Genomic DNA, 27467 nt, shown 5'->3' with positions numbered 1-27467 from the left:
TGTCATACGCCTTTACACTGCTCTAATTAGGTTATCCTTTTTATCTGTGTTATAGGGTATGCTATTATTTTTTAATCAGTTCTTCACACCATTGAAACCCCTTCCTTTGAGGCTTAAAACTACATAATAGGACAACCTCAGTCACCAGAAAGCCCGATTCTTGTGCTTGTAATACCGTAATACTAATTTTTCCAGTTGCAACCTTATTTCATTAATTCACATTTTATGCAAACTCTCAAATACTACAAGAAGTATTGGGAGAAATAAAGTTTTTCAGGCTCACATGCTTTCTTGAAACTTCTGGTTTGGGACCTACTTTACCAACTACAATATAATCTGCTTTATTACAGAGATCATAGCAAGTAGATTTAAAAATGAAAAAGTTGTAAACTAAAGCTTGCATTTTTCTAACAGTTCAAAGGGCAAAAAGAAGTGAAAGATTGAGTAAAAGGAGGAGGACTCTTAAAAACTCTGAAAACACAGACTGAGAATACAAGCCAGCAATGTGCCCTTGTGGCCAAGATGACCAACAGCATCCTCAACTGCATTAGGCATAGCATTGCCAGCAGGTCGAGGGAGATGATTATTCCCCTCTACTCAGCACTGGGGAGAGCACATCTGGAGTGCTGTGTCCAGAGCTGGACTCCCCAGGACAAGGAAGACATGGACAGACTAGAGTGAGTCCAGCAAAAAGCCACGAAGGTGGTTGAGGGTATGGAGTATCTGACATGCGAGGAGAGGCTGAGAGATGTTTAACTTGGAGAAGAGAAGGCTCAGTGGGATCTTATGAATGTATATAAACACCTGATGGGAGACAGTAAAGAAGATGGAGCCAGACTCTTCTCAGTGATATCCCATCAATGAAGAGGAGGCAAAGGGCACAAATCGTTATACAGGAAATTCTGCTTAAACATAACAAATAACTTTTTTACAGTAAGAGTGGTCAAGCACTCCAACGGGATGCTGAGGGAGGGTGTGAAGTCTCCACTCTTGGAAATGTGCAAAACCCAACCGGACATGGTCCTGAGCAACCTACTGTAGCTGACCCTGCTCCAAGCAGGGGGTTGGACTATTTGATCTCCAGAGCTCCCTTCCAACCCCAGCAATTCTATGGAGAGATATTTGGTAAAATTCTAAGATCTACGGGTTATTAAGCATGTCAGGGATGGAAATAATATATTCTTCAATTCAGGTGGGACCCTTAATCCAAATTAGTCCCAAGGTGCTTTATAAACAACACAAAATATGAAATACTTCATGAGCTACTGAAATGCAGCCAGTTCTGGGGTGAAATGTAGAACAGTTTAATAGTTCCCAGCAAACAAAAAAACCAACAGGAGCCAAAGAATACCATATGCAACTGAAACTACAGGGGGAATTAGGTAGGAAGAATGTAATTATCCATGCTGGATTCTAGCCAGAGCTAAAAGTAATCAGAAAGTCAGTGAAAGACCAGAACAAATTGATCTCATTACTCTTGCGTTACTCGTATCTACTTCTAAATGGAGAACGCTTTCCTGAGTCTACTGGACTGACACTTGTGCACACATGTAGGTGTGTTCAAAAAGAACATTTCAACATGAGTTAAAAATATAGGAAGCTGATGACATCCCTGTGCAGAGTGCCAGCCTGGATCTTACCTCTCATTCAAGACTCATTAGATACACTGGGATTTAATTCTCTCTTTCCTGAGGTCAGCAGGATTTTGGCTTCAGTGGAGCTAGGTCTTCTGAGATTTGGTAGTGAAGTGAGACGAATCACATGCAAAACAAAGTTGCATCGGGTAAGCCAATTAATAAATATTATTCACAACTTTCTACCTAACACCAGAATTTTGCATGCAATGAACATATATGAACCAGTACAAAACCTGATCCTAAGAAGATAAAATCTAATTTAGCTTAGTAGGTATGAAATACAAACGTATTGGGCAAGTACTGTGAGAGAGAAAGCAACCAAACTTAAGTGTGATTATGTTTACTCTCCAAAAGTAAGGAACAATTTGGAAACCAGCTTCAAAATCAAAAAGAAGAGAATGGTGAGTAGGTTACTGAAAAGGTAAGAGCAAAAAGGACCTGTGAAACATGAGCAGAGGCCAGCAGTCTAAACAAGGAGTTTCAATGTGAATGACAAGAAAGGGTGGTGGAGAGGAAGAGAACAGCAGCTGCACGTAACCTTTGGAAAGTCTGCTTTGGATGCCAGTATTGTTCCAGAGCTTCATGTCCTCAAGAAAACGCACATGCAGTATCCAAGGAACATTTTTCTTCAAATTATCTTTTTTTCCCCTTTTCCAAATATGACAAGTGACATTAGGTAACATAAAAGGCATTCATTACAGAAGATCACAACTCTTCAAGGCCAAAACCACTTTCAGATAGGGCTGATGTTTTACCCATTATCAGGCTTCTAGTAATGAATAGCATATTATTTCAGCAGTGAAGCCTTGTATCTGACAAACAACTAGCATTGTGCTACAAGGAGAGATAATAAAAGGAAAATATCATAGAATCATAGAAAGGTTTGGGTAAGAAAAGGTGAGAAACAATATAAATAGTGATTTGTTTCTTAAGTAAATACATTAATGTATTAGTTCTAAAGTAGCATTAGGGAGGTAGAAAACTTTTGGGACTAGGGTTGTTTTTTTTCTATACTACTTCTTTTACTTCATATTAGTGAAGAGCTTTTCAATAAACACAAACATAAATCTCTGATGGCAACAGCCGAGAGGAGCACACACCTCCTTGTCTCCCACAATGAAAGCTTTAACAAATAGCAGTGCTTTAGGGATTCTGCACAAAAGTCTTGAGACTGGGGTTTTGAATAACGAAGATTAAACTGCACAGCTTGCTAGCACCTGCAACAAACCTACCACTTGTTTGTAACAGACCAAAAGGGACAAAGAGCAGAATCTGGTCCATCTTCTGGCCTGCCACAAGCACTTACAACTATGTGTGCACCCCTGCACAAAGCCCTAAAGCCGACTGCTGAAGTGGAATATGGGCCTGATGTTCCTTAGGTAATTGTAATAGCTCCTTTACCACAGAGGAGTTTTACCAGTGAGACATTCCTATATTTTAAGTGAGAATTACATGCCCTTCTTAAATAGCTACATGAAAAAGAAATTACTATTTGGATGAACTACGCCAATGATTAATTACCCTCACTGTAAAAAAGCTGGCCTTCTATTTCCAACTTGAATGCTTTTAACTCTCATTTTCAGACACTGGATCATGTTATGCCATTGCTGGCTAAATTAAAGGGTCTTTGAGCAGAATAAACATCATTAACCAGCTCTTCCTAGGAGCCTAGGGGTACGTGTACAGTCTTCAGCGCGGTATGCGTAGGCACATCTGCACAGACTTCAAATGAACCAGTTCAGGAAATAATAGCAACCGTGACAAGGAGCTGGGCAGGAGCTGAACAAGCTCTCCAGGAATTCAGGATGCAGGCGGGAGCCGGCCGCCACACTGAGTCTGTGCTGATACACTTTCACTCTTACTCTCAGCCAGATTAAAGTGTATCTGGGCACTGTCCCTGACGATGCAATCACATCTCCAAATTCCAGTGCAGTCTTATCCCAAGAGGGCTAGCCACCCACATTTCATGGACTTTCAGGTCATTTGAGAACCAAAGAAACAAGGAAAATCACTCTATTCGTAATTAATCAACAGGAGCCACATTTGTGTCACAGCACAACCTTCACCCATTTGGTAACGTGACGTTTCAGTGATGTAGAGATGTGCCACTTGGGAGTCATGGAAGAAAAAAGCCCTGGACAGTGTCTTCAGAGGAGGAATAGTTTCTGGTTTGTGATACTGCTGTATACGGAGCAACTCCTGATTCTGTGTACAAAGGCTCCGTCAGCAAGGGATGCTTCCCTCCTCAACCCCAAACCGAGGTGACTGTCTAAAAGATTTTGGCCAGCAGGTCCATGTTGTGACATACTAAGAGTCAGCCTGTTTCCCTACACCACCCGGTGCGGTGGGAATAAAACACAACTTTCCGGTACACCAACCGTGTCAAGTTCCCGGCACGGCTGCTGTGAAGTGGTGGGGTCCCTGCACTCACAGGGGCTCATCCACCAACACAGGAGACAGCCGGGTCCTTTGCAAAAACAGCAGCAGCCTGCCTTTGCTCTCTTTATTGTACTATGTCCGTTTACTCCACTGAAAACATTGATTTGTCTGCGTGTGCGTGCACATGTGTTTACGCCTGCATGCTCTGCATGCCACACACTCTGTCCCAGACAAATCTGTATTCTCTGATCATCCCCAAAAGCATGTTCCACAATATTATTAGAGCTGTAACTCCTAAATGGGTGTTGCAATCTCACTGCAGTTAATGGAGTTACCCACAAAGCACAGACAAATCGAGCCTCTGCTGGGTGTTGGCAATCGTCTCATTAAGTACAAGCATTTAGCAACTCCAGATTTATGTAGAATTTAAAAAAAAAAATAAATAAATAAATCAACAAGCTCTCTCTAGTGTACTAAGAAGAAAGAAAAGTAGAAGACAAGGAAGAAAAGGAAAAGAATTGAAATTAAAAATAAATAAAATAATAAAAGATAACTCAAACTTTCTTCCTTTTTACCATTTCATTTATTGATTCCAGCTTCCCCGCTAAAATAACACAGCAATAGGATTGTTAAAAACAACATAGGTGGATTAAATAAAACTAGATTTTAAAAGATTCAGGTGATAAAGCTGATCAGAAAAACTAGACAGACAAATCAATAGATAGATGACTAAGTCAGATACCAAATCTACTTTCTGGGGATCCACTGAACTCCTCCTATTAGCATTTGAATTTACCTTGGAGATTTCTCAGAAACTGCCATATCTGACAAAATTACGCTGTACTTGCCAGTATTGTTGGACTCCCAATCCAGATGCACCTACTTTAATGGCTATCCTTTGAAAGAATATACTCCAATATAGAAATCATGCTGACAAATACCACACCTCACTTTCATAACTATAGGCCAGAGCAGGTTCTGTGAGGAAATAAATATTCCTTTATGTTTGATCAGAAAAATACATCAGATTTCTTGCTCCTACTACAGGTCATTAAATTGGCTTTATTACCCCTTTCTATCAAGCTTCCTGACTTGCCTACCATGATGAGCTCATTCTCTGGTGAAACATTGCCAGCTTAGTCATGCAACAGCCCTCCTCCCAGTCCCCAGCATCTGGCTCGTGAAAGTTGCTCTTTGACCAGAGTATCAAAGCATTTCTTACCTTCTAGGGCAGCCCCTGAGGCTACAAGCTGCAACGCAGGGGGCTTTGAACCTGCCCTAGGCTACTCTAGGGGTGGAACTGGTGACTTTTGCACACTGAGAGAATGTAAAGCCATTTAAATTCTCCTTTTCTGGGTCACGTAAAAAATGCGTTTTGGCCAGCTGCAAGAATTGGATTCAGGCCAACGTGCTTACTGTGTGGGCTGTGTTAAGATTTATGATGTCCCTTAACTAATCATTTTCTAGCTGTTTAGTTCTTCAGATTTGTAAATAATGTGCAGGTAAGAACACTGCAATCACTTGGTAACTGAACGGTTTTTTAAAACAAAGTTATCTGCGTTTGGAAAAGAGGATGACGTCTGCACACACCTTCATTGCAGAAAGCAGCACATCTGCGTCAGCAATGAAAAGAAACATCTTCCAATAAAAGTGTGTTTCGGTGGATCGATTCATTTTCCAAACGCGCTGTACGAACCAGTAGTTAGACAACCCTGTCAACAGGAGGACACCTGCAGCTCGAAAGGTTTCCCTTCTGTTATCCCCTCGTTGAAGAACGCTACGTGGAATGCCCGCACTCTTGGAAAAGGTTTTCAAAGGTGATACAAAATGACTGATGTTTGCTTTCCTATAAAAGCTATTTGCAATCACTGTGAAGAAACATAGTCAGGTCATGTTCTGTACATCATTTCCAACAGATAGCTTAATTTTCATATTTTGGATTTGATTCACAGTCATTCAGGAGAACCTGCCCTGCTTAATCCTGGGACATCTCATCAAATCTTATGTTGTTTCCACTTATGAGTTTATGGTCTTCACAAATACATAATGAACATCACCATCAGTTTCTGCTGCATCCAAATAAAAACACCACTCTAAAATACATTATCACTAATGTACTGTGTTACCCACCTTGTGTCCCAAGTCTATTTTTAAAAATGATTTATGAACAAAATTGACACACGTAATTAACCTAATTTGAGTATTCCATGGTAAACGTTATTATAGAACTCTGCTCTAAATTAAACAAAATTAAATCCTGATAAAAATTTACTATCCTGCAGTCCCCAAATGAGTCTATGGTTTAACAGAAGATATCATGTAAAAACCATTAGTTTAAAACTGAATGAATCTCATTCTTGCACTATTAACTTTAGTCCTTTAGTTTTATACTTCAGGTTTTTGCAGATTATGCTTAATTAACTTTTTTATAATGGTATTTAAATTAGCTGTTCTATATGTGATAAGAATACCTTGACAGATATGTTTCTAATTTCACCTGCAGGATTTAATTTTGGAAAGTTGTACTTAGTCTGATGTCTGTTTGCATCCTTTCGTCCCCGTCCTGGCTTCCTCTGAGCCAAACGTTTTCCTCTCACGCCTTTGATATTCTAGGAAGGCAGATAGCTACAAATCTTCATCTCCAATCATGCCAATGCATGTTTATTTGGATTTTAAGTGGCATTAGAAGGCATTTATTCTAAAGAAGCTTAGACAGAAACATACTTTTAAAAAATTGCTATGTTAAACATATGTCTAGCTTTACCACAAAATCACCCTATTTTGAACGGAGAATACACTTAAGTATGCCCTTCTTTTTACCTACACAGCAGTGCAGCTCCACTCATGGAGCCCAGCTTTGGTCATGACGCACATGGAGAGGAACACCACCCTTCAAAGCGCATGAAAGTAACGAGACAGAGCTTCCATATACACAGCAAGTTTGTTCAGCTCACGCTAGAGCAAGATTTTCCAAGAGAACATCTACCTTTTAACTTTTCAACTAGAAGAATATTTTCAACATCAAAAATTAAATCGGGCTCAACTCCGGGTGACCAAATCCCTAATGTTAATGACACTGCTACCCAAGAGAAATGCAAAAATTGTTTGGACAACAGTAAATAAAGAGTCTGAATTTGCTTAGACAAAAGCTCTGCAGAAGCTGACCTTGCCTATGTACCCGTCATTTCTGTGCAATGACTCACTCAGGTGGACATTGCATCCTTTCACCAGCTGGACCAACAGAATGTGCAATCCGTTCCTTACCCGAAGTCCCACTGGGAAGGATGGAAGAAAAGCCTTTTTGTCGGGATACTTGCAAAGGAGCTTGGATGCAGTCTCAGGTCTGCAAAACGGTCAGGTCCTCCCCATTCATTGCCGGAAGATTTGCCACTTACAACCATGCTCATTTTTGGGGAGTCCTAAAATATAATAGGAAAAAATTACAATAGGGTTAAAAAATATCATACATCACGCATTCTGTAATAGAACAGATTTTCTAGTCTTAAAATGGGACAAGTACTGAGGATCAGGCTGGGTTTGGTTATTGTTAGTGAAGATTATAAAAAACTCACAAAAACAATTTGAACAGATGCTTGTTTCCCACGAGCCTCCCTATGCTAGACCCATAATCATCTTAATTAACTTTTTAATTTTGATAGTAATACCATTAAATAGTCTCAAATCTTAAGATTATTATAAAATATTGTTATAATGGCTCGTCAAAATAATCTGACTACCAGGACTTAAAATAAGAACATCTATTAGAGAATTACAATACAAATTATCAGAAATGCCAACTCATCTTCTTCTGGTTTGAAGCATTATATGATCCTTAACATACCTGATTTGATTACTGACTACTTCTTTTACTTTTCACCTTATTATTTCTGTAATCCCAAATGGACACTGTTTCCAGCCTACTACAGCTACCTGTTTTCCCCTGTTTCTGCTGAGAAGGCAAGCTGGTTTCAGGTTTGAAAAGTTTTTGGCGAGAGGTACGTTCCTCAACGTCTACTGAGTCCTAACCGCAAAATTATTTCCCTAGGATGGTTGCAAAATAGGTCGGGCAGGTTAGTCGGCAGTTATTGATACTGCATCAATCACAACATCCCTGTGCATTACGGCAGCTACTGAAAAGAACGCAGTCCAAGGTCCCACAGGTCTGTTGGTATTTCCACTAATGTAATGCATTTTGTGCAGGTATCATATGAGGCATTAAGTTCACCTAGAAACTAACGGTCCATTTGTATCTTGCTATCCAATCAAAGCAAAAGAATTCAGAGACTATTTAGTATATTGAAGACTTTCCTGACCTCATTTAAAAGACATTGTGAAGGACACTACCATTTACTCTGATCAGAAGCATTACTATCGTATTGTCAAATAATCATGACGCGCATTCACTAAGTAAATCCTTTTAATAATTGGATACTGTACTAAAAAGTCCAGGAGACTTGTAGAAAACGCTAACAGAAAATCATTGTTATTGAAATGTTCAGTCAAACTCTATTCTCAGCTGCACTGGTGTAAATTTATCATAGGTCCATTCACTTCAGCAGTCTCATGATTCTGTCAGCTCAAAGTCCAGAGCCTAGCAGAGTCACCGCAAAGCCAAAGTTATTTGCAGTTTCAGGTTTATAGTGATGAAACATAGCTGTGCTCAGTCTATCAATCATCATTCTTCTGAGATGCAGTAGCTAAACTGAATCATGGCCTCTGTCCTAGACATCACCACGTTTTTTGGTGATCTATGCCATCTTGTCCCTCCTCCAAGAACTTTAAAAGCAGATACAAAGAAAAAAAATGCAAAAGTCTTTTGGTTTGGTTTTTTTTTTTTTTATTCCCCTCTCAAGACTACTAAAAGTTTCTAAATGGTTCAATTGATCTAATTTGTAAAATGAATTATCCCACACAGAAAATTCCTGTTATGAAATTTCTGGCTGAGGAAAAAAAAATCCTAGAGACCTTCCCCAGACTCAAATATTTTGGATTAAACACCTGCAGAGGTCTGTGCTTATCTCACGTTTTAAACTTCTTGGAGTTTACTCAGCATAATAACCAGAGGTGAATTGAGGTTATCACAAATTAAAAAGACCTCTAGTGCTAAAGCATGCTGATACATCAGAGGAGAGGGAAAAAGAAGTATCTACCTGTAGTGTTCAAATGAAACAGAAAAAACATCATACAGGGTAATTTATTTTTTCTGTTTCCAGACTACAGATGGGAAGAGAAAATGACATCAATTTATAGACATTCTCAGGATATTTCAACTAGATGAGCAGCATTTAAAATATGTGTATGAAATATTAGACGGATGAAGTCTTGAATCTGAGAAGTCATTAAGTCCTTATTTGGCTTAACTTAGAGAGACTGTTCAATAATTAGTAGAATTTTTTATATTCAAGAGGCAAGGAGAAAGACATTGATGATACAAAAATGACCACGGAGAGCAGACTATAAAATAACCAAGGCAAAAAAATCTATGCAGATTTTATGTGAGGTAGTATTTCATTTATAGATTTGCATCATGTCACATTTAAGATTCCTAGAACGTTCAAGAGCAAATGGGCAATATCCACAGTGATTTCAAAATGCCCAGATTAATAGTTGTTAAAGTAGATGAGTTTATTAGTACAAAAGTCATAAAATGCGCAGACGGTAGAACCGCAGAAATAATGATCAAAAAAGAAAAGCAGTGTAAAAGTCCCAAAGCCCATACTGTGAGACGCAACCAAAGCTGACCTTGTAAGAGCGTTCTTCAGGAGCCCCTGAGCGCTGTGGAAGTGTGCTTACGGAGGCAGTCAGGCAGAAGTTTGCTCCTGCACAGAGAAACCACCTGCTCCTACAGGAGGCTAGGCTCGAAACCAAGGCATCCTGTTTCAGAACAGCACTTAAGCTTCAGAAAACCCTCTAAATCTTTCAGGGCAGGTGTGACATTTGATAATGCAACAATACAGGATATATGATATATATATATTTTTTTTTTTTTTAGAACATACTAATGAAACTGTCTGGAGTCCTTCATTAAGTCTCCTCCTTTTCCAAAGTTCGGCCTGGGTCAGCTCTCCTCTTCCTCACGTTAGCTCATCCCCTGCTGGTAATTCAGGAAACATCTGGATTTTTCCCTCCTTTAGTCATATGATTAATACTTTTTTTTTTATTCATCAGCTGAACTGGCAGTGAATCCAGACAAGACGTAGCTTTTTCACGTTCACACAAGGGTAGCTTTTTTATGTACAAAAAAGGATAAAATGGGACCACGCACAGCAATGGGCCAGTCAACCAGCCTGCATTTTTTCGTTCCGCCTGACAAAAAAACCACAACCTGGGAGGAAAGGTCACAGAGACAGGCTCATGTCAGTCACGCAGTGCAGCCTGCAAGGGACATAACCCATTATAAACTCAAAAAGCGTTAACATGAAATAAAAAAATAGGCAGGGGGTGGGGGAACAGCTCGTTTATACCTGGAAGCTAAAAAATATCATGTGAAACTGCAGACTCCTAAAAAGATAATAAATGGCAGAAAGGCATGACACGCCTGTTCACTGATAATTTCTGACCAGCAGAACAAAGACAAACCTCCTCCTTTTTCCTCTCCCCCACTGTATTTTTCTTCCCTTTTTATCTCTGTTTCCTCTGGAGGTGAGCTGTGCAGAAGTCCCCACGCTGTAGGCAGTCTACGTTAAGTGCAGAGAAAATGCCGGCTAATCTACCAGTTAAAGACATTACCTCCCCTCTGCCTCACTTCGCCACCACAGGAACTCCCCATAGAGCCTTCCAGCTTCTCCTATTCAAGGGAGCAAACACTCCACCTATAAAACCATCATTATCAAACAAGGAGAGACTGGCTTTGCTTATTTGTGTTAATTACCAGAGCTTCTGACAAAGGAATATTTTTTCCCTCTCAAAAGTGTTTGCTTTCATGTTTGGAGAAAGAAAAAAAAAAAGAAAAATCACCTTCACATATTAATATGTGAAGGTAATTGCTTCCTACCAGCGCAGGGTGAACACTCAGACCTTTCACTGAAGCTGCAATCACTGGCAAATGGTAATACATGCTCAAAGCAAATAGATTAAAAACATTTGTATAGAATGCCACAAGAGATTACAGCACTTCTACAGACAGGTATTTCCCCCTCAAAGGGGAAAAAAAAAAATATCAACCTATCAGCATAGTTTTATCTAAAGCCCAAAACAAAATGTTAGCTAGAAATTGTTTATTATAAGTTTGGAAAATTCACTTTGGCACATGACGGCTTCTTAGTTCAGTGACATCCCCCCTGGAACGTGGCGATATCCAGCAGTAGAAACATCTTAAGGCCTCCAGTTAAGATGAGCTCTTTTCTAAGAGCTCTGTCTAATCCTCTATCCATATTTAGATGTATAATCTTGTTATTTGACTCATCTCTTCCTTATGACTAGACAGCATTTTAACCATGTACCTATTTTATACATTTTTTATAAATATATAAGGGGGGGTTGTGCATATTGATATGCACACATATCTGTATATGAATATACATGCGGACAGCCTATGTATACGAAGGTGCAAAGCTAAAATACTTTGGCAGTCGTAAGGAAGAGGTGAGTGTCATGGCAAGATCGTAGAGTAAAACACATGCCAAATGACCATCATAGGAATATTACGAAAGCCTGCCCTTTATTTTTCTATATCAACAAAGACAACTGATGGATATTATCACAAATCCCAAGAGATAATACGTCTCACGTCTTCCGAGACCTTGGAAATGCATTCGCTTGCATGCCTAGACCACAGAATGACCGAAAGACCTGGGGTTAATAATGAGATACTTAAACATGAGAAAAAAAAGGAACAGATGTTCAGTAATACCAATATTTCCCGTTTCACTGGCACTACAAAGAAAATATTTCTCCCAGCTACAAAATATACCTACAATATACCTCTACAAACACACCTCCTTAATGTGTTTTAGAACTTTTATGTAAACTTTTCAAAAATCAAGACAGTTTGGAAGGAAAAAAGCCACAATAAAATGACCTTGCTTGGGTTGAAATACAATTCAGGAGTTCTCCTGGGGGGGTGGGGGTTGGGGTTGAGGAGGGCATGAGAAACAGATGGCAAATAGACTTAAAGTTTACGCTTTAAAAGCTTAAGAAGTAAACCAAATAGAACAGTGAACTGTCATTCATGACAGAGCTAGAGCTGGTGTCCTGTGCTAATTTTAGAATTTCTAGAAGAATCAAATTGACAGCAAGACGACAGATTTTGCTCACAATCATTATTATTTAGACAACATCAAAGACACAATAGGCATTTTGAAACCAATATGTTACTTTGACAACACAGCACTTACTGGACCTAAACTCCGGCGAGTCAGAGTTACGGAGAAAAGGGTTACTGAACAGCCTGCACTAAAGTCAACATTAGAAATAGATTTCTCTGTCCTTTGTATAACTTCCTTCACAAAAGCTCTCCTTTAAGATCTAGGGTGAAAATTCGTAAATCCAGATAAATATCAAGAATTAATCTCCATTTCAAGAAACGTTATTCCTTTCAAGAAAATTTCCCAGAGTAACGTATTCAGAGCAAAGGAGAATCTAATCTGAAACATCAAGCCTGGTTTTGTTTCTCGTCTCCGGACCTCAGTCCGCGTTTCCCAGTTCTAACAAGAACATAACTAGTTCCCGTTGTGATTTCTCTTCAGAAACGAGTCCTTACAATTCTCGTTTTTCAGCTCCCTCCAGAACATATCTAGAGAAGTCAAAATCCCAGAATTGTCATATCTGTCAAGTTGATGGTGCTTTGAGACCATTAAGTTACTACTGTTAACTTAATCACAATATACTTGCTTTCAGTTTGTTTGTGACCACAGATTGTTTGCGGTGCCAAACAGGACACTCAAGTGAAAATTAAAATTGAACAAAGCAGAGCAGGATGCTGCATTGTTTCATTTATTTCCCCTAACGAAGCACACTGGTAATACAATTTAAATACAAAGTAACTTCACGCACGTAGCACCCAAGAGAAGATTTCTGCACAGATATATGACACTGGGAGAAAATCCTGTCATGCTCTGAAACACAATAATGATTACCTCGCTGCCATAAAGAGCAGAGCAGAAAGTTCTTCACCCAACGAGTCTGCTACTAAATGGTTTTGACGTTACAGATAACAATTACTGTAATACCTGTCAGCAGATGCCGCCTGCCACCTTTGCTACAGGAACTCCTTCCGAATAAAACATTGCAGAAAGGATCCTGTCAAAGACCAGAAGCAGGTCACGATTATTCCTTGCAAAGCAGTCAAATAAACATGCCAGGGAACAAACAAATGAATGAGTAAACAATTGAATGAAAAAAATCTGTTAAAGACAAGCCATGATTAAATATTTACTTTCAAATGATGGCGGTTTTTTGTGCAAATACTTCACTTTGTCCATAATTTCTGAAGGGCTTATTTTCTGAGGCTACGGAAGCCAGTTTTCTCTACATCAGGAACAGCTTTAACACTGTCCTGGTCAGGAAACCAGGTGTGACAGTGCTGGTCGCGTTCAGCAGTTCTGACACTGTGTCTGCAAACACGCGATATCTCTACACTAAAATGTTTTAACTTCTGTTAGAACAGCTGGCGCAGCAGGACTTTCAGCAATAAACAGCCTTCACGCTTTGCCCATCTCTATGCCTTATTGCAGCAATTCAGACTCTGTACATTCTGCAGCAAACATCAACCAGCCCACATATATTCCTGTTTTCACCTCTCTAGCGTTCCTAAGCACAGTGAACGAACAGTTCCTGCAATACCAAAGTCATGCCTTACTGGATTTGCTGCAGACGCTTCAAACACACTGTCTGAAAACTGGAAAAGTCCAGCCAGTCTCCGCCATGTCCGAAAGCTTTTGAATTCCTGAGCCAGGAAGGGGTTATTTTCCACATATCTGTACCTGCCACAGTAGGAAGGCAAAGCTACCTATTGGAGATTGAAACTTCTGGCAAAAACGCGTGCTGTGCTTCTCTATAAAAGGCTACCCTTTAACTGTGGTTGCAAATCTGTTTACAAATAGCCGAAGACATCACTATTAGATACCCGGGCTTAAATAAGAAATAAAAAAAAAAGAGAAAAGGACCCTTCAAAGCTGAACTAAAGTGTGTGATGATAACATGAAACAAACTGTGCATGAAAGCCTGTTTACTAAATAATACATTGCTATAGCACTGCTGTAACGGTCTATGAAAATCTTACGGTTTTCTGCAGTGAGCTTTCACAAGGAGCACTACAAAATTCATCAGGTGTCGAGAAGCAGTGACTGAGCTGCACTTTCAGCAGAGGCCCCCTGTATTAGCCATCCATGCTCACGTTAAGCTCGCCTGCCTGATGTACCTGGTTAAACAACTGCCAAAAACCACAAAGGATTTGGAAAGCCCTTTCGTCAGGAGATGGCTGTAGGAAAGGGCTGTGAGAGGAGAGAGACTTTTTGCCTGAATTGAGAGAGATCTTCCACAGTCAAAGCTCAGCTTTTAGGGCCTTCTATGGCACGCTCATCCTTCTGTGCAGGGGAAATGAGCTGGAGAGGATTTTTACCATGAGGGTAGCATAGCCTTTGAAAAGGTCAAGAGGAGAGACTGCAGAAAATACATCTTCAGAGGTTTTGAAGACTCAGAAATGGCAAGACTGACCTGATGCAGCGTGGGCAATAATCCCACTTCAAGCAGGAGACTGGACAACAGCCCTCCAGAAGTACCTTCCAGTCAACGTTTCTATGATTAAAAGATGCTTCGTTTTGTTACCGGATGAGCTAATGAAGCTGACAGAGGGCCATGGTTTTTATCTGCTGTTCTCCAACAGTTTTCAGTGCACACATCACTGTTTGCAAACCTCATAATATCCCCAAAAGATGTAGAATTAGAGCTGTTCCCATTTCTGACACCAATAGCCTCTTCTAAAAGCTGGCAAGTCAGAGCCTAATGAACATTAAAATGGACTAAGAGAAGTCACAAATACAGCGTATAAATCCAACCATTCACAGACCTTCAATATATTCGTAGGGACTTCTGTCTTGTAACCGAAACAACCTAAACACCGGGCAATCTGAAGTGTCGCATGTACTCACAAAACGGGAAGTACTCTGCAATGTTTGACTTCCTGGCTATGGAAAAAAGAAATATCATTGACGTAAACAACAAGAAAAGATTACTTCTAATGTGGCTTGTTAGAGGCTTCGGGGGGGGGAAGAAAATATGAACTTAATGTCAAAAACAGACCTTCGATTTGCTAGAGCAGATAAGGATCAAAATACAGTGAAAATGACAGCAGTAGGAAAAGTTAACACATCTCCAAAAATGAAACATATTGTCTTAAACAGACCCTTGTGATAATATGATTGTTTCTAATGAGAATATTCTAATCAGGTTAATTAAGAGCTAATTTTCAGATCTTTGCAGGAAGGAATCCAAAGGACTCTTACTCAAGTCATCATTCTTTGCCCTCAGAATAGGGAGGGCAGACAGAATAGCCTTATTTGCACACAAACTGTAAAAAAGCACAAATAGATCTGGACATCATCCACCCACCCCCCAAACGCACACGCTGTCTTCTAACAGGAATTCACTAACATTACTGGAATTATGCCTACAGCAAATTCAGCACCTACTAACAAGGCGTAGTAAAAATTGTGAATAATTAAGTAAACCTATGACTACACACTCACACACTTAAGTAATGGAGAATCTTCTATTCACTGACAGCTCCTGCATGAGAGTTGAGTGAAAATAAAAAGTCAATACATGGACAAAAAGAGTGTAAACATAAAATATTCTCATTTTACGTTATTGGAAATCTCTGCTGATCGCTGCATAGATTTCTGTTCACAGGAAGGAGACAGACTTGTTGGAATTTCTGACGTGATTTATCTTCCCAGTGATAAGCGTGTTACTCTGGCAGTTTAGTCTCACTTGCAATGCTGAACTTTCTATTTTGTAACATTTATAGCTATGCCACAGCATCTCACTAATGCGACATTTTAAAGGCACGAACGTCGATGCATTGCTCCAGCAATATGGGGGTTCCAGTTCCAAACAAACGACTGAAAACCCGATATTGTGCCCAGACACTTTTGCACATAGACATCACGACTTTGATGCCTGCAATGATGCTAATCGAGTTACCCTATCTCTACGTATGACACTGATGAGGAGACAGCCATCCGAGTGCAGAGCTAGTAGAGAAGCAAAAAGAAAAAACAAACTCAAGGCAGTACTCAGTGTAACCACGTCAGTCTTTGCTAGCACGGGTCCGCTGAACGCAGCTTGCAAACGTCCACATACCTACAACACAGCGGTACCAAGAAAGCTCCCGTCCCAGGAACGCGAGGCAGCGAGGCAGGCAGCCTGCCAGTGCTGGCACACCAGAGCTGTGATGTCTTATGCACCCATGAGAACAAGGAAGCCTCTGAAAAATCCACATCGCCGTATGCGATAATCAGCATACAAAAATAAAAAGAAGTAAACTGAAAAGTTTTCAATTCTTGAAACTTCGATTTAACTTTTAAAGAGTATTTTACTATTATAATATTCTGTATGAATGAACTAGACAAAACCTAGCAGCTTGTCTTCTTATATTTTGCTTTAGAAAACACTGACAATTCTTAAAGAGCTCTCTATCCAATGTGTGGGACATTTTGTAACAGGTGAAGCTGCTTATATACACTGATACAATTAAACGATTTGCTATTTCACATAGCTCAAAGGATTTTTCTGCTGGAAATGACACTGGCAACTAAGGAGCATGGAACAATAAAACTGGAACCTGTTACGTTGCCTTCCATTAGCGGTTCTGTCCTTTGAGCCATTAAATTTGACAAAACAAACAGCGGCACCGGAAAACCATAGAAAAACGAGAGCGCGAGCATCAGAGCACAAATATGAAAACCACCGTTTTTTCCTAAGATATTCACTGACTATTTATATACATGAGCATATACACATCAAAACCAGCACATGTTGTGTGAGAAACAGAAGTGGCTCATGTAACTGAGGCTCAAAATGCTGCTTACCACGCGCACCCCGCCGCATACGGGGGCTGCAGAATCCCCTCTGTTCACACACGCAGAGGAGCAGCACGAGAAATCTAGCCTCTTGTACGAAAATATTCCTGAGAATCACAAACATTCCGCAGTATAAGGACTGTTAATGGTTATTACTGCCAACCAGCTAAACAGGAACGTGTTTTTCGAGACAGATGTTTTTTCCTAACTAATGCTGCTGTTGAGTTTGTTACAAAATACTAAAACGAGCATCACTGAATGAGACCGATTCTGGGAATATATATTCTCCAGTGATTGTTCCTGTCTTCCGAAACCTCCTTGGAGTGTTCATTCAACCAAAAACTCCTTGTGAGCAGAGAATAAATTATACTGAATTTAAATAGCAATCTGTTTTGGCATTTTGTAAGAATTCTTGTTAAATTAATAACTGGACCCTCCTGGCATCCTAAAAAGTTCCTAAAACACTTAGACAGTCCCAGTACGCCCAATATTGAATCTATTTCTAAAGGAATAATTCCTTTCCAGATTTCAACCAGCTTTCATGGTTGATTCAGCCCTTGGACAAAAATCTCAGCACACTAGGACAAGGTTCTCAGCTTGCCTAACCAGCCATAGCCAGCTGCAGCTCGGTCTCGCTCCTCGGAAAAAAAGTAGTATTAACTCCCTATCAAGGCACTACCAATGCATTATTATGGCAGACAATTGGGATTCATTTAAAAAAAATAATAGTGAGATGAGTCAAAACTGCCTCAACTGTTCATCCCACTGACAGTGGGATGAATTTTGAGGTAATGGAAATTTTGCCTTTGCTTTGGGTGAAGCCAGGACTTCCCTCTTACTATTTTAATGAGTGAATTCAGCAGCTGCACAGCAATGTCCACCTACAGACACCCACACAGACACATAACCACTGCCTAGAAGTGCCAGAATTTAAAAGAATAAAGAACATATTTATATTTTAATGTTAGTTCAGTATTAGGAAAAAATCCCATAATAATAACTTAAGCAGGTGGTAGAGGTGGGAATGTGCTTCAGCCAACTGGCATTTTAAAGTAAAAAGAAAACTACATCTATAAACAGACCATTTACTGTGCAATGATCTATTTTTATGGATATCACCATCACATAGAAACAACTCTGGTATCTTTTTTACATGGCCATTCATTTTTAATTGCATGGACCACAGATACATTTATTCATTTACATCATAGATGTAGGTATGTATCAGTATGTGCAAGAGGTACTGCAAATATATTGTGCAGCTGCCGTGAACGTTAGAAAAGCCATCCAACAAATACGCCTGAAATCCACATTTGCAGTTTTGCAGAGAATAAAAATCAGCCTGTCTTAGTGAAAGGAGCTTTGATGCTGGTTCCCTGCTCTTATTGCCAGAGCAACTGTTTCTATTCTGGAAAAGTAGAAGTATTTTCTTTTATAAAATACATGTGAAAAATAGCAAATGAATTAAATATATGCAAACGGCAGGCTGATATAAATCAGTGAAGGACACGAGAAGGAGCCACAGACAGGGAACGCGAGCTCTGTATGCAGGCGCATAATGCAAACCCTGCAGGCAGCCTGTGTTTCAGAGCATCCCCCAGATGGGACCGAGGCTCAGGACGACACCAGAACTTGAATCCATGCTGGTATTTTCAGACTTGCCTGTTTATATCCAAGCGCTGTTCTGGCACTAACCCAGAGCCGACTGCCGTGAGATGTACTGAACCTCTGGTGCTGAGTGGAGGCTTTGTGCCTCTAATGAGAATAGAGAGGGCTGCACAGGGCTGAAATGCTACCCCAAAGAGAAGGATTTATCTTCCTGACAGATAGCAAAAAAAAGTAATGGATTTTTCTCCCCAGCAGCCTTCTCCTTCTTTACTGTCTTGTTTTGACTCAGCACTAATTCCATTCCTCCGATTTGTTTTTCTCTTCCTGGTTCCATTTAGCCTACCCTTGCCTCCTACAGATTCCGGGTTTCTTTGGGTTTTGGGGAGTGAGGTGTTTGTTTTTACATGTGAGTCTCAATAATGTTGTTGTTGGTTATAATCAAAAGTTAAGAAAGCAAAATAACTTGCTGTCTAATGGTCACATTTCTGCTGACGTAGAGAGTCTGAGCACCACTGAAAGCCATGATTTATACTACAGGAGAATCTAGTTCTAAACCTTCCAGCTACTTTAAATTTGCCAGTATCATAAAATGCCACAAATTTCCCTTGTCCTTCAGTTTTCCTTGACAGTGTTTTGAAATGGTATTTCTGTGGAACATGTGAACTTTGATTGCTTGTCTTCAGCTTATACATATGCACAGTATCACAGCTAGCCAAACGCACACATACTATGATTTTTCTTTTTTCTGAGGCTCGACAGTACAAGATGTGCAAATGAATTTTCAAACTCCAAACTTTCTTTATCCTAAAATCCTGGTAGCCTTCCTTCCCAGAAAAATGTGTGAACTGTCATCATTTTCAAGTGTCTTGAAAATATTTTTTGCCTTAGCTGTATTTCAGCTGATGGCATCCAGCATCTCATTCAATCTCACCGCAGCCATATCCGACAGTTTTTTGTCAGCAATCATTGCAAAAGTCCACCACACAAGACAAAAGGGTTAGTTCTCCAAAGAACAAATCAAATTGGCACAGGATCGCAAAGCTTTTAGCACGCTCACCTTTATTTCCTATGCAATATTTACTCAGGCAGACATCTGGAAACACTACTTTCAGGCCTCTGAATGTACTTGAACTGAGTCATTTACTGGCCGAGAGCAATGATGACATATGCAAACACTGGACTCTTATTTTGTTTTGGTTTTTAAGGATGCTATTATCTTTGGAATCAACAGCACAGAGGTTGAAAACACATCAGTTAGGGCTTTCTAGCTGTGCACTGCAGATAAACAATACGGAGACATTTGATTTTCTGACACCTGAGGCAGCAATTTGGTGACACACACAGAACACTAAAAACAACGATTACAGAAAAGGCAGCATGCAAAGAGTACTCCTTTGCTGGCCCCAAACAACATGGAACCTTCAGCAGTAAATTGAGTGCACCCACAGCAAGTTTGCCGACAACACCAAGCTGAGTGGTGCGGTCGACATGATGGAGGGAAGGGATGCCATCCAGAGGGACCTCGACAGCCTTGAGAGGTGGGCCCGTGCGAACCTCATGAAGTTCAACAAGGCCAAGTGCAAGGTCCTGCACCTGGGTCGGGGCAACCCCAAGCACAAATACAGGCTGGGCGGAGAATGGACTGAGAGCAGCCCTGAGGAGAAGGACTCAGGGATGTTGGTTGATGAGAAGCTCAACACGACCCAGCAACGTGCGCTTGCAGCCCAGAAAGCCAACTGCATCCTGGGCTGCATCAAAAGAAGCATGACCAGCAGGTCGAGGGAAGGGATTCTTCCCTTCTACTCCGCTCTCATGAGACCCCACCTGGGGTGCTGCATTCAGCTGTGGGGCCCCTAAAATAAGAAGGGCATGGACCTGTTGGAGCGAGTCCAGAGGAGGGCTACGAAGATGATCAGAGGGCTGGAGCACCTCTCCTATGAAGACAGGCTGAGAGAGTTGGGGTTGTTCAGCCTGGAGAGGAGAAAGCTCCAGGGAGACCTTATAACAGCCTTCCAGTACCTGACGGGGGCCTACAAGAAAGCTGGAGAGGGACTTTTTACAAGGGCATGTAGTGATAGGACAAGGGGTAACGGCTTTAAACTGAAAGAGGGTAGATTTAGATTGGCTATAAGGAAGAAATTCTTCACTACGAGGGTGGTGAGACACTGGAACAGGTTGCCCAGAGAAGTTGTGGATGCCCCCTCCCTGGAAGTGTTCAAGGCCAGGTTGGACGGGGCTCTGAGCAACCTGTCCAGTGGAAGGTGTCCCTGCCCGCGGCAGGGGGCTTGGAACTAGATGATCTTTAAGGTCCCTTCCAACCCAAACCATCCTATGGTTCTATGAAATAATTTGTCAATTGCTTGGAGTACTGGGGCTCCCTCTCTTCGTGGCATGCAGACACGTTGCTGACAGCGCCATGATTCTGTAAGGATATCCAGTAAAAACACTAAAGAAAGCCATAGATTAGCAATTTATAAAATAATAGCTAGATTAAGGAAGCAAATAAGCAAACTTCACAAAGTCAAACTAAAATACCTGTCTTTAACAGCTGAGACACATGATGAGCTTTTACTGGCATTGTGATGCCATGACATTTTGGTACTTTAAATGTTAGGTGAGATTTCCTTTTTTTTTTTTTTTTGGTAGGTCACCACATGTAAACACGATAGGGGTTCTTTTTTTTCTTACTTAATACTACAGAAAAAAGCCACAAGGAGGTTTTCTGAAGAAATTTGTGATTAATTTGCATGAAAAGGTCAAAAGATCACAAGTTCAAAACAAGAAAACATAGTTCAAAACCTCAGTTTACTGAGGTTGACAAGATACTTGCTGAGTTTAGATAAAAATACTATTAAGAGTTTACAATATATTTTTCTCCCACCTCTCTTCCTCTGCTTCATCGTAGGTATCGTTTACAAAAGAAAAAAAAATCAAGACAGCAAGAAAAAAGCCTCTGAAGGTGAGTGACTACAATGCAATCTCTCATTTCCTGCAGCAAAAAAATCTATGTCTAAAATTCTCAGGTTAAGTAACGTGATGTAGAATTCTCCACATTTTAATAATTTTCTGTGTACTGAAATGGCCACTGAGAACTATTTCTGGTCCTCAGGCCAAGCAGGTTCAAAAGGTTTGATTTTTTTTTTTTTTTTTTAAATAAAATCAGGCAATGAGCATCAATGGTAAGTGATAGCTTTTATCTTGGAACAGGTGAGAAAAATAGAGCTGGAAGTGTCTCTAAGGGTTATCTAATTCATCCCTCCTGCCCTAGACAGGATCAACTAGCAAAGCGACCTGTTCTGGCAGATTTCAGACCTTTCATTAATTTTGGTAGCTAAAGGCAGAGTCACACGTCTGGGCACTCCCAGACACACCGAGACACGTGGCTCCAGCATGTGTGCAACTGAATTGCTCTGCCCATGAAAGAAATAAGAGAAATACGTTGTGAATAAGCCTGTGTCCATATGGAAAGCCTGTAATAAGTTTGGGGAGTACTTTACTCCTAAAGAATTTCCTTTACATGTAATGGGAAAATTTTTTGAAATAACTGGTGTCCTTAAAGCCTCAATATTAACACACATGGAGCAACTGTGCCAACTTAATTTTGGCACATTTCTTTACTTCCAGCAACTGCAGAAGGGCCTATTCCTTTAGATAGGCATCTTCCACACGCAACAGAATATATCAGTGTATCAGCTTCTTTAGGAAAAATAAGTACTGTGACTTTTAAAAACTTTTTAACCTTTTAATTATAAGAACACGGGTTTTTGGAGCAAGCTAGCTCTCAGTTCACTAAGTCCCTCCCTGCTCTCCACTGATGTGTATTACTGATGATTCTGCTATATTCCATGAAAGATAAAATGCAGAGAAATCCAATATGCTGCTTCTCCTTTAGGAATTCATTTGCTGATAAATAGTTACTCTGTCAAGAATTAGAACAGTGTAGGGAGACATCAAAAGAATTTGTCCAACTTCTTCCTTTTGCACAGTACACATCTGCGGTGGCTGCACTGTGCAAGCTGTTTAAGAAAATAAAATATAAAAACTCAAATTGAGGGCAAGCATTGTATGGGGTATGTACTGCCAGACCGAGGCCGTAAGGTGAATTCACTCTATGTCTGAAAGGCTATGAAATTGGTTTGAAATGTCCTATGCTTCCAACAACAACAACAACAAAGTGTTATTCAAAACATAGACAATGCACTCCAATGCAAACAAGCAGTGCATCTACAACTTAGCCCTGCTAATCCCTCTAAATGAGGCTCATCATCTTTTTTTACTGTAACATTTCATATCGGGTTTGGAAACAAATGGTTTTGAGTTTCATGAATAACCAAAATGTTCTTGAAAGTCACCTTCTTTCCTGACTCTTCTTATTCCCCTACATTTCCATTACCAGTGAAAAATATGGTAGAACTGAGAGAGAGAGGTGAATGAACAACATTTCAGGACAGACAATTGTCAAATAAAGCTTTTCCACAAAAAGTTGATTCATAAGATGTTGAACAGCTCCTTTTTCAATGCAGGAAGACGTGCAAGGATATGTCAAATCATATTTATGAGAAGACACACCAGAATACAGTTAGTCCTAGTTTTATTCTTTGGTTAACCTGTGAACACCATGTTTATTTACCTTGTTTAAACACTAGGCTTTTTTGCTCTGAAACACTTCACTCATCATTAGATGTAAACTCTCATGATATAAATAATCTGTTAATCTATTCCCCATTGAAGCCAAGCTCTAATTTCTTAGTAGTTTATGGCACGTCAAGTAATACTGAAATACATTATAGAATCCAGACCTTGAATCTTGCCAAGTAATGATGAGTATGGGGAAAATATGTTAACATGTTGTTGGTTTGAAATTTAAAGACTATCCAAGTTTTTTATTTCAAATTGGGAACAGTACAATAACACGTATTGCCTTTTGAAACACATTTATTCCACAACTGGTAACATACTATGGACTACAGTAATGTATTTCTGAAAACATAGTGATTGTAACATATAACATAGATCACGTTCATTGAAATATAACATGATCACAACTTGGAAAAGACACAAAACAAATCTCAGGGGGACTATGGAGAAATTTAATTCTTTGAAATGGTGGCTGTTATGGAAAATAAAATTACCAATTACTGCAGTAAAAATGAAGAGACGTAGCAGGTCTGTCCTCTCCCTGTACAGCCAGAATGCAGAGCGCACACTGGTATGTAGATGCCCCTGCATTCAAATGCAAACATCCAGGGATGTGGCTGTGCAAGACGCTGCAGTGATCGTGGTGTTGCAATGTTCCATGTCAGTGTTTGTTTCCACCTGCCACCTGTCTTGCCTTGTGTTTGGGGAGCAATGAAACCTTGTACATTAGCCAGAAAGAGAGATCAAACTGGCTGTGAGGGGACATTTAGCCACTTCTCACTGCACGATGAATTACCCTTTATTTCCCACGTTAGTTCATACATTCTAAACTCCTAAGATTATACTTATTAAAACTATGATGAAGTCTTCGGGCTAAGAGCCAAAGATCTGATAATTGAACGAAAAATGGGAGAAGTCTTGCAGCAACGATACTACTTTGTGAGAATGCCAAAACGGAGGGAACACGCAGTGCAGCTGCTCTGCGCAGGAATAGCACATCTACTCTGGGTGCCACTACAGTTTTAAGAGGCAGATCTGACAGATCAGAGGAAGCACCGAAGCAGGCACTATAGCTACACCCGGTTCTGCTCCTAGTTCACCTATTTCACTGAAGTTCAGTATGAGTCAAGCACAGGAAAGCTGGTAGGGAGAATCCTCCCATTGGGGAATACCTTATATGCAATATAAACCACTGTATGCACCTACAGGAGTAATTTATCCATGATTTCTAAAAGCCAATCTGCCAGCACGCAGGGATCTGTTAACACATCACTCAACTTTGCAGGTTGGCAGATTACTGCCAGAAACTGCAGGTTATTGTCCAGGTGAGTAGAGCAGACAGATATTCCAGCCTGTGAGACAGGTCATTAGCCTGTCTGCAACCTGAGTCCAAAGCGCAAATTCCAGCTGATCAGCATCTTTTAACCTAAGTCCCGTTACAGCACAACCACTACCTTCTGCTACTTCTAGCTAATTTCTCTTCAAGGTTTCCCCCATCATTTCTCCCAGGCTGATAACACCAATACAAATCCACCTGCATTAATATAATATGAATTTTCAAATACAAGCAAGGTGCAAACAGCATTCAATTAGTTCACAAGGATCTCGGAGCCTCTCCATGGCCAGCGTATAGCTCACGGGCCATCAGCGCCCACACAACTAGGCAACACCAAGCCCTCAGGTTCAGTGGCTTCACCACCGCAGCCTGCTGTTGCCTGTCTACACTCAGGCCAAAGAGCCGATTCCCTTCCCCATCTCCCCCTCTTGCGGGATTGTGTAGCATCGTTGCTTGTTTCGTTCCAGTAACTCAGTCAAAGGTGACGCCGCATATGGCTAAAAAGCAACTTCTTGTGACGTCGCTTGTGTTAGCTGCCATTTTCCCTATCATGTCCATGTTCTGGTGGCTGCCCTAAGGACCCCAAATCATACTGAGCTGTTTGTTTTCTCTTATCCTTCTCGTATACATCCACAAGCCCACAGTGACTCCGGTATCAGCTCCTAGCAGCACAGACTACTATTTTTCTTTTTTCATTTCTCTATCAAAAAAATGTCAGTAGGTAACTCTCCTTGCTTCTCTGATGCCATTCTGAAACTTAACAGTGCTAAATATAGGCTGATTTAAATGCAGTCCTTTTAGCTGGTATTTCATTGTTTTGATTTTTTTTTTTAAACAGACTTTTTGTAATGAGACAAATGAGCCAGCAGCAAGATGCCCAAGAACATATTTTATTGAAAGTAGCTTAAAATCCTACCTCCATTGTTGTAAATTACTGGCTGAAGTATATAAGCTGTGTGCAGCAAAAATAGATTTGACACACACCATCACCTGTTCAGCTGTAGTATCTTATATAAGGCTATTTCAGAAATAAGGATAATATTTAGATAAGCGCTCTTTAAAAAAAATAATCATGGCAATGACATAAAAATGCTTGATTAAATATGTATCTCCTCATTTCTTTCAATATCCTAAGAAAACTTTATACCTTTCCTTTATTTACGGAGGCAGCTATCTGGGGAACGCCCAGACTCCAATCTGTACACCTTGCTGGGCTAACGTAACTGGGAGACGTTATTTTTGACATGCAGATTCACATTTTTTATTGGGAGCTCAGCAGCATTACCTCTTTCCAAAGCTGCTCTGAGACTCTTTAGCCTTAATTACACACCTGTATGCTTTCATCAGCTCCTAGAGTCCTATTTAAAACCCTTGTCTGAACGTTTTGTGTTTACATGGGTTGAAGTGCTCCTTTTTTGAACACAGGTCTGTAATTAGTTTCCTCTGCATCAAAATGCAGAGGTGGTCATTTCAGATTGGAAACCAATCGCTTTAGTTTTCTTTTTGCCTCTCGAAATAATGCTCCAAGTTATTTTTTTTCCTCAAGAAAAATAAATCATCAGATAATGCATTACCTAACCTAGAAGTTATTTGCACTGAAAGTACCACTACTGGCAGCTTTAATTCTCAATAGCCAATGCTTATGTTAAGTCAGAAAGTAGGGGAAAGTAATTGTCACGTCTGTGACTGTTTCCAATGTTTTATTCTCTTTAGATGCAACCAAAACGGCAATATTTTTGCTGAATGTGTATCAGTGTTACACTTATGCATAAAAGATAAAGTATTTTCAGGTTGGAGTGCACTTCAAATTCGGCCTCTCAATATACGAGCTTTTATGCTCTTCTTGAGGACAAGTGAATTAAACTGAAGCTTCAGTGCGCTGGTATGTACATGTAGCCAATATAAAAGAGACAAGGAAAAAATAATTCTGTTCTAAAACCATGGAACAAACATGTGAATAGTTTCAATTGTTTCTGGATGTGTTAAATCCAAGTTCCCGCAGCCGAGAAGTGTAGTCTCTACCACTCTAAAAACACCTTGTACCACAGCACAATCACAGCAGAAGGGATATTCGAGTTTTGAGTTGTCATTTTCTAGTCTTGGGGTGATTACAGACTGGCAGTACGTACTCCAGAGCAGTGCTGGCATACATAAATGCAATCCTACTGCAGCATCAGCATTTGAGAAAGCTGTAGGTGCTCTGGTACCTACAGAGGAAATGACCCAAAACAGTCCATGACATAAAGCAGGTCCGTAGTGCTACGAGGGCCATATAAGTATTTCCCAGAGTCCAATCCATGTCATACCCAGCACGTGACCATGTAAATATAGAGCAGCACAGGGCTCACAGAAGTCCTCTTGGCAATGGTTGCTACCACAAAAGAAGGTCAGCTATACCCTTTTCTCAAATATTTGTCTAACCTCTTTTTTAAAACTCCAGTACAAGAGATCTAACAAGCTCTCTGCATTATTTGTGCAAGTCCTCATGTATCCTTAGAGATGGAGTTTTTTCCTACTATCTAAGCTAAATCTCCCACTGTTATTATCTGAATAGCAGTTCTAATGGCAATTTGGATCAAAGGAATATGCTTCTTGCCGTGGTGTGAAGAACAGTGAGATTACATTAGTCACTTTGCTTTCCAGTGACTGCCAACTTTTTATGATTAGTAGGGCAGTAAATGAAAATAAGACTCCTGTGGAATCACAAGGAGTCCCATAAAGCTTCTGTCCATGATTCAAAGAAGCCATTTACCACAGCTAAGTGCAGCTTTTCTATGCAAACAAATATTTGTTTTCCTAGAGGACAAAAATAAAGGCACATTTAAGAGAGCTGAATTTTCATCAGAT

General features: G+C 40.2%; 1 protein-coding gene across 2 annotated transcripts in view; it reads right to left on the bottom strand.

Annotated features, from left to right (window-relative positions):
- The window catches only part of TOM1L1 (target of myb1 like 1 membrane trafficking protein), a 583218-nt gene that overhangs the window by 352840 nt on the left and 202911 nt on the right, over window positions 1-27467 (bottom strand). For both annotated transcript variants that reach the window (XM_076353868.1, XM_076353864.1), the window contains exon 2: window positions 7281-7435. The gene's annotated coding sequence lies outside the window, so the exon portion shown is untranslated. The remainder of the gene's footprint in view (window positions 1-7280; window positions 7436-27467) is intronic.

This window comes from Aptenodytes patagonicus, chromosome 16 (assembly GCF_965638725.1).
Source record: "Aptenodytes patagonicus chromosome 16, bAptPat1.pri.cur, whole genome shotgun sequence".
NCBI lineage: Eukaryota > Metazoa > Chordata > Aves > Sphenisciformes > Spheniscidae > Aptenodytes > Aptenodytes patagonicus.
This window is presented reverse-complemented; position numbering and strand designations above follow the sequence as displayed.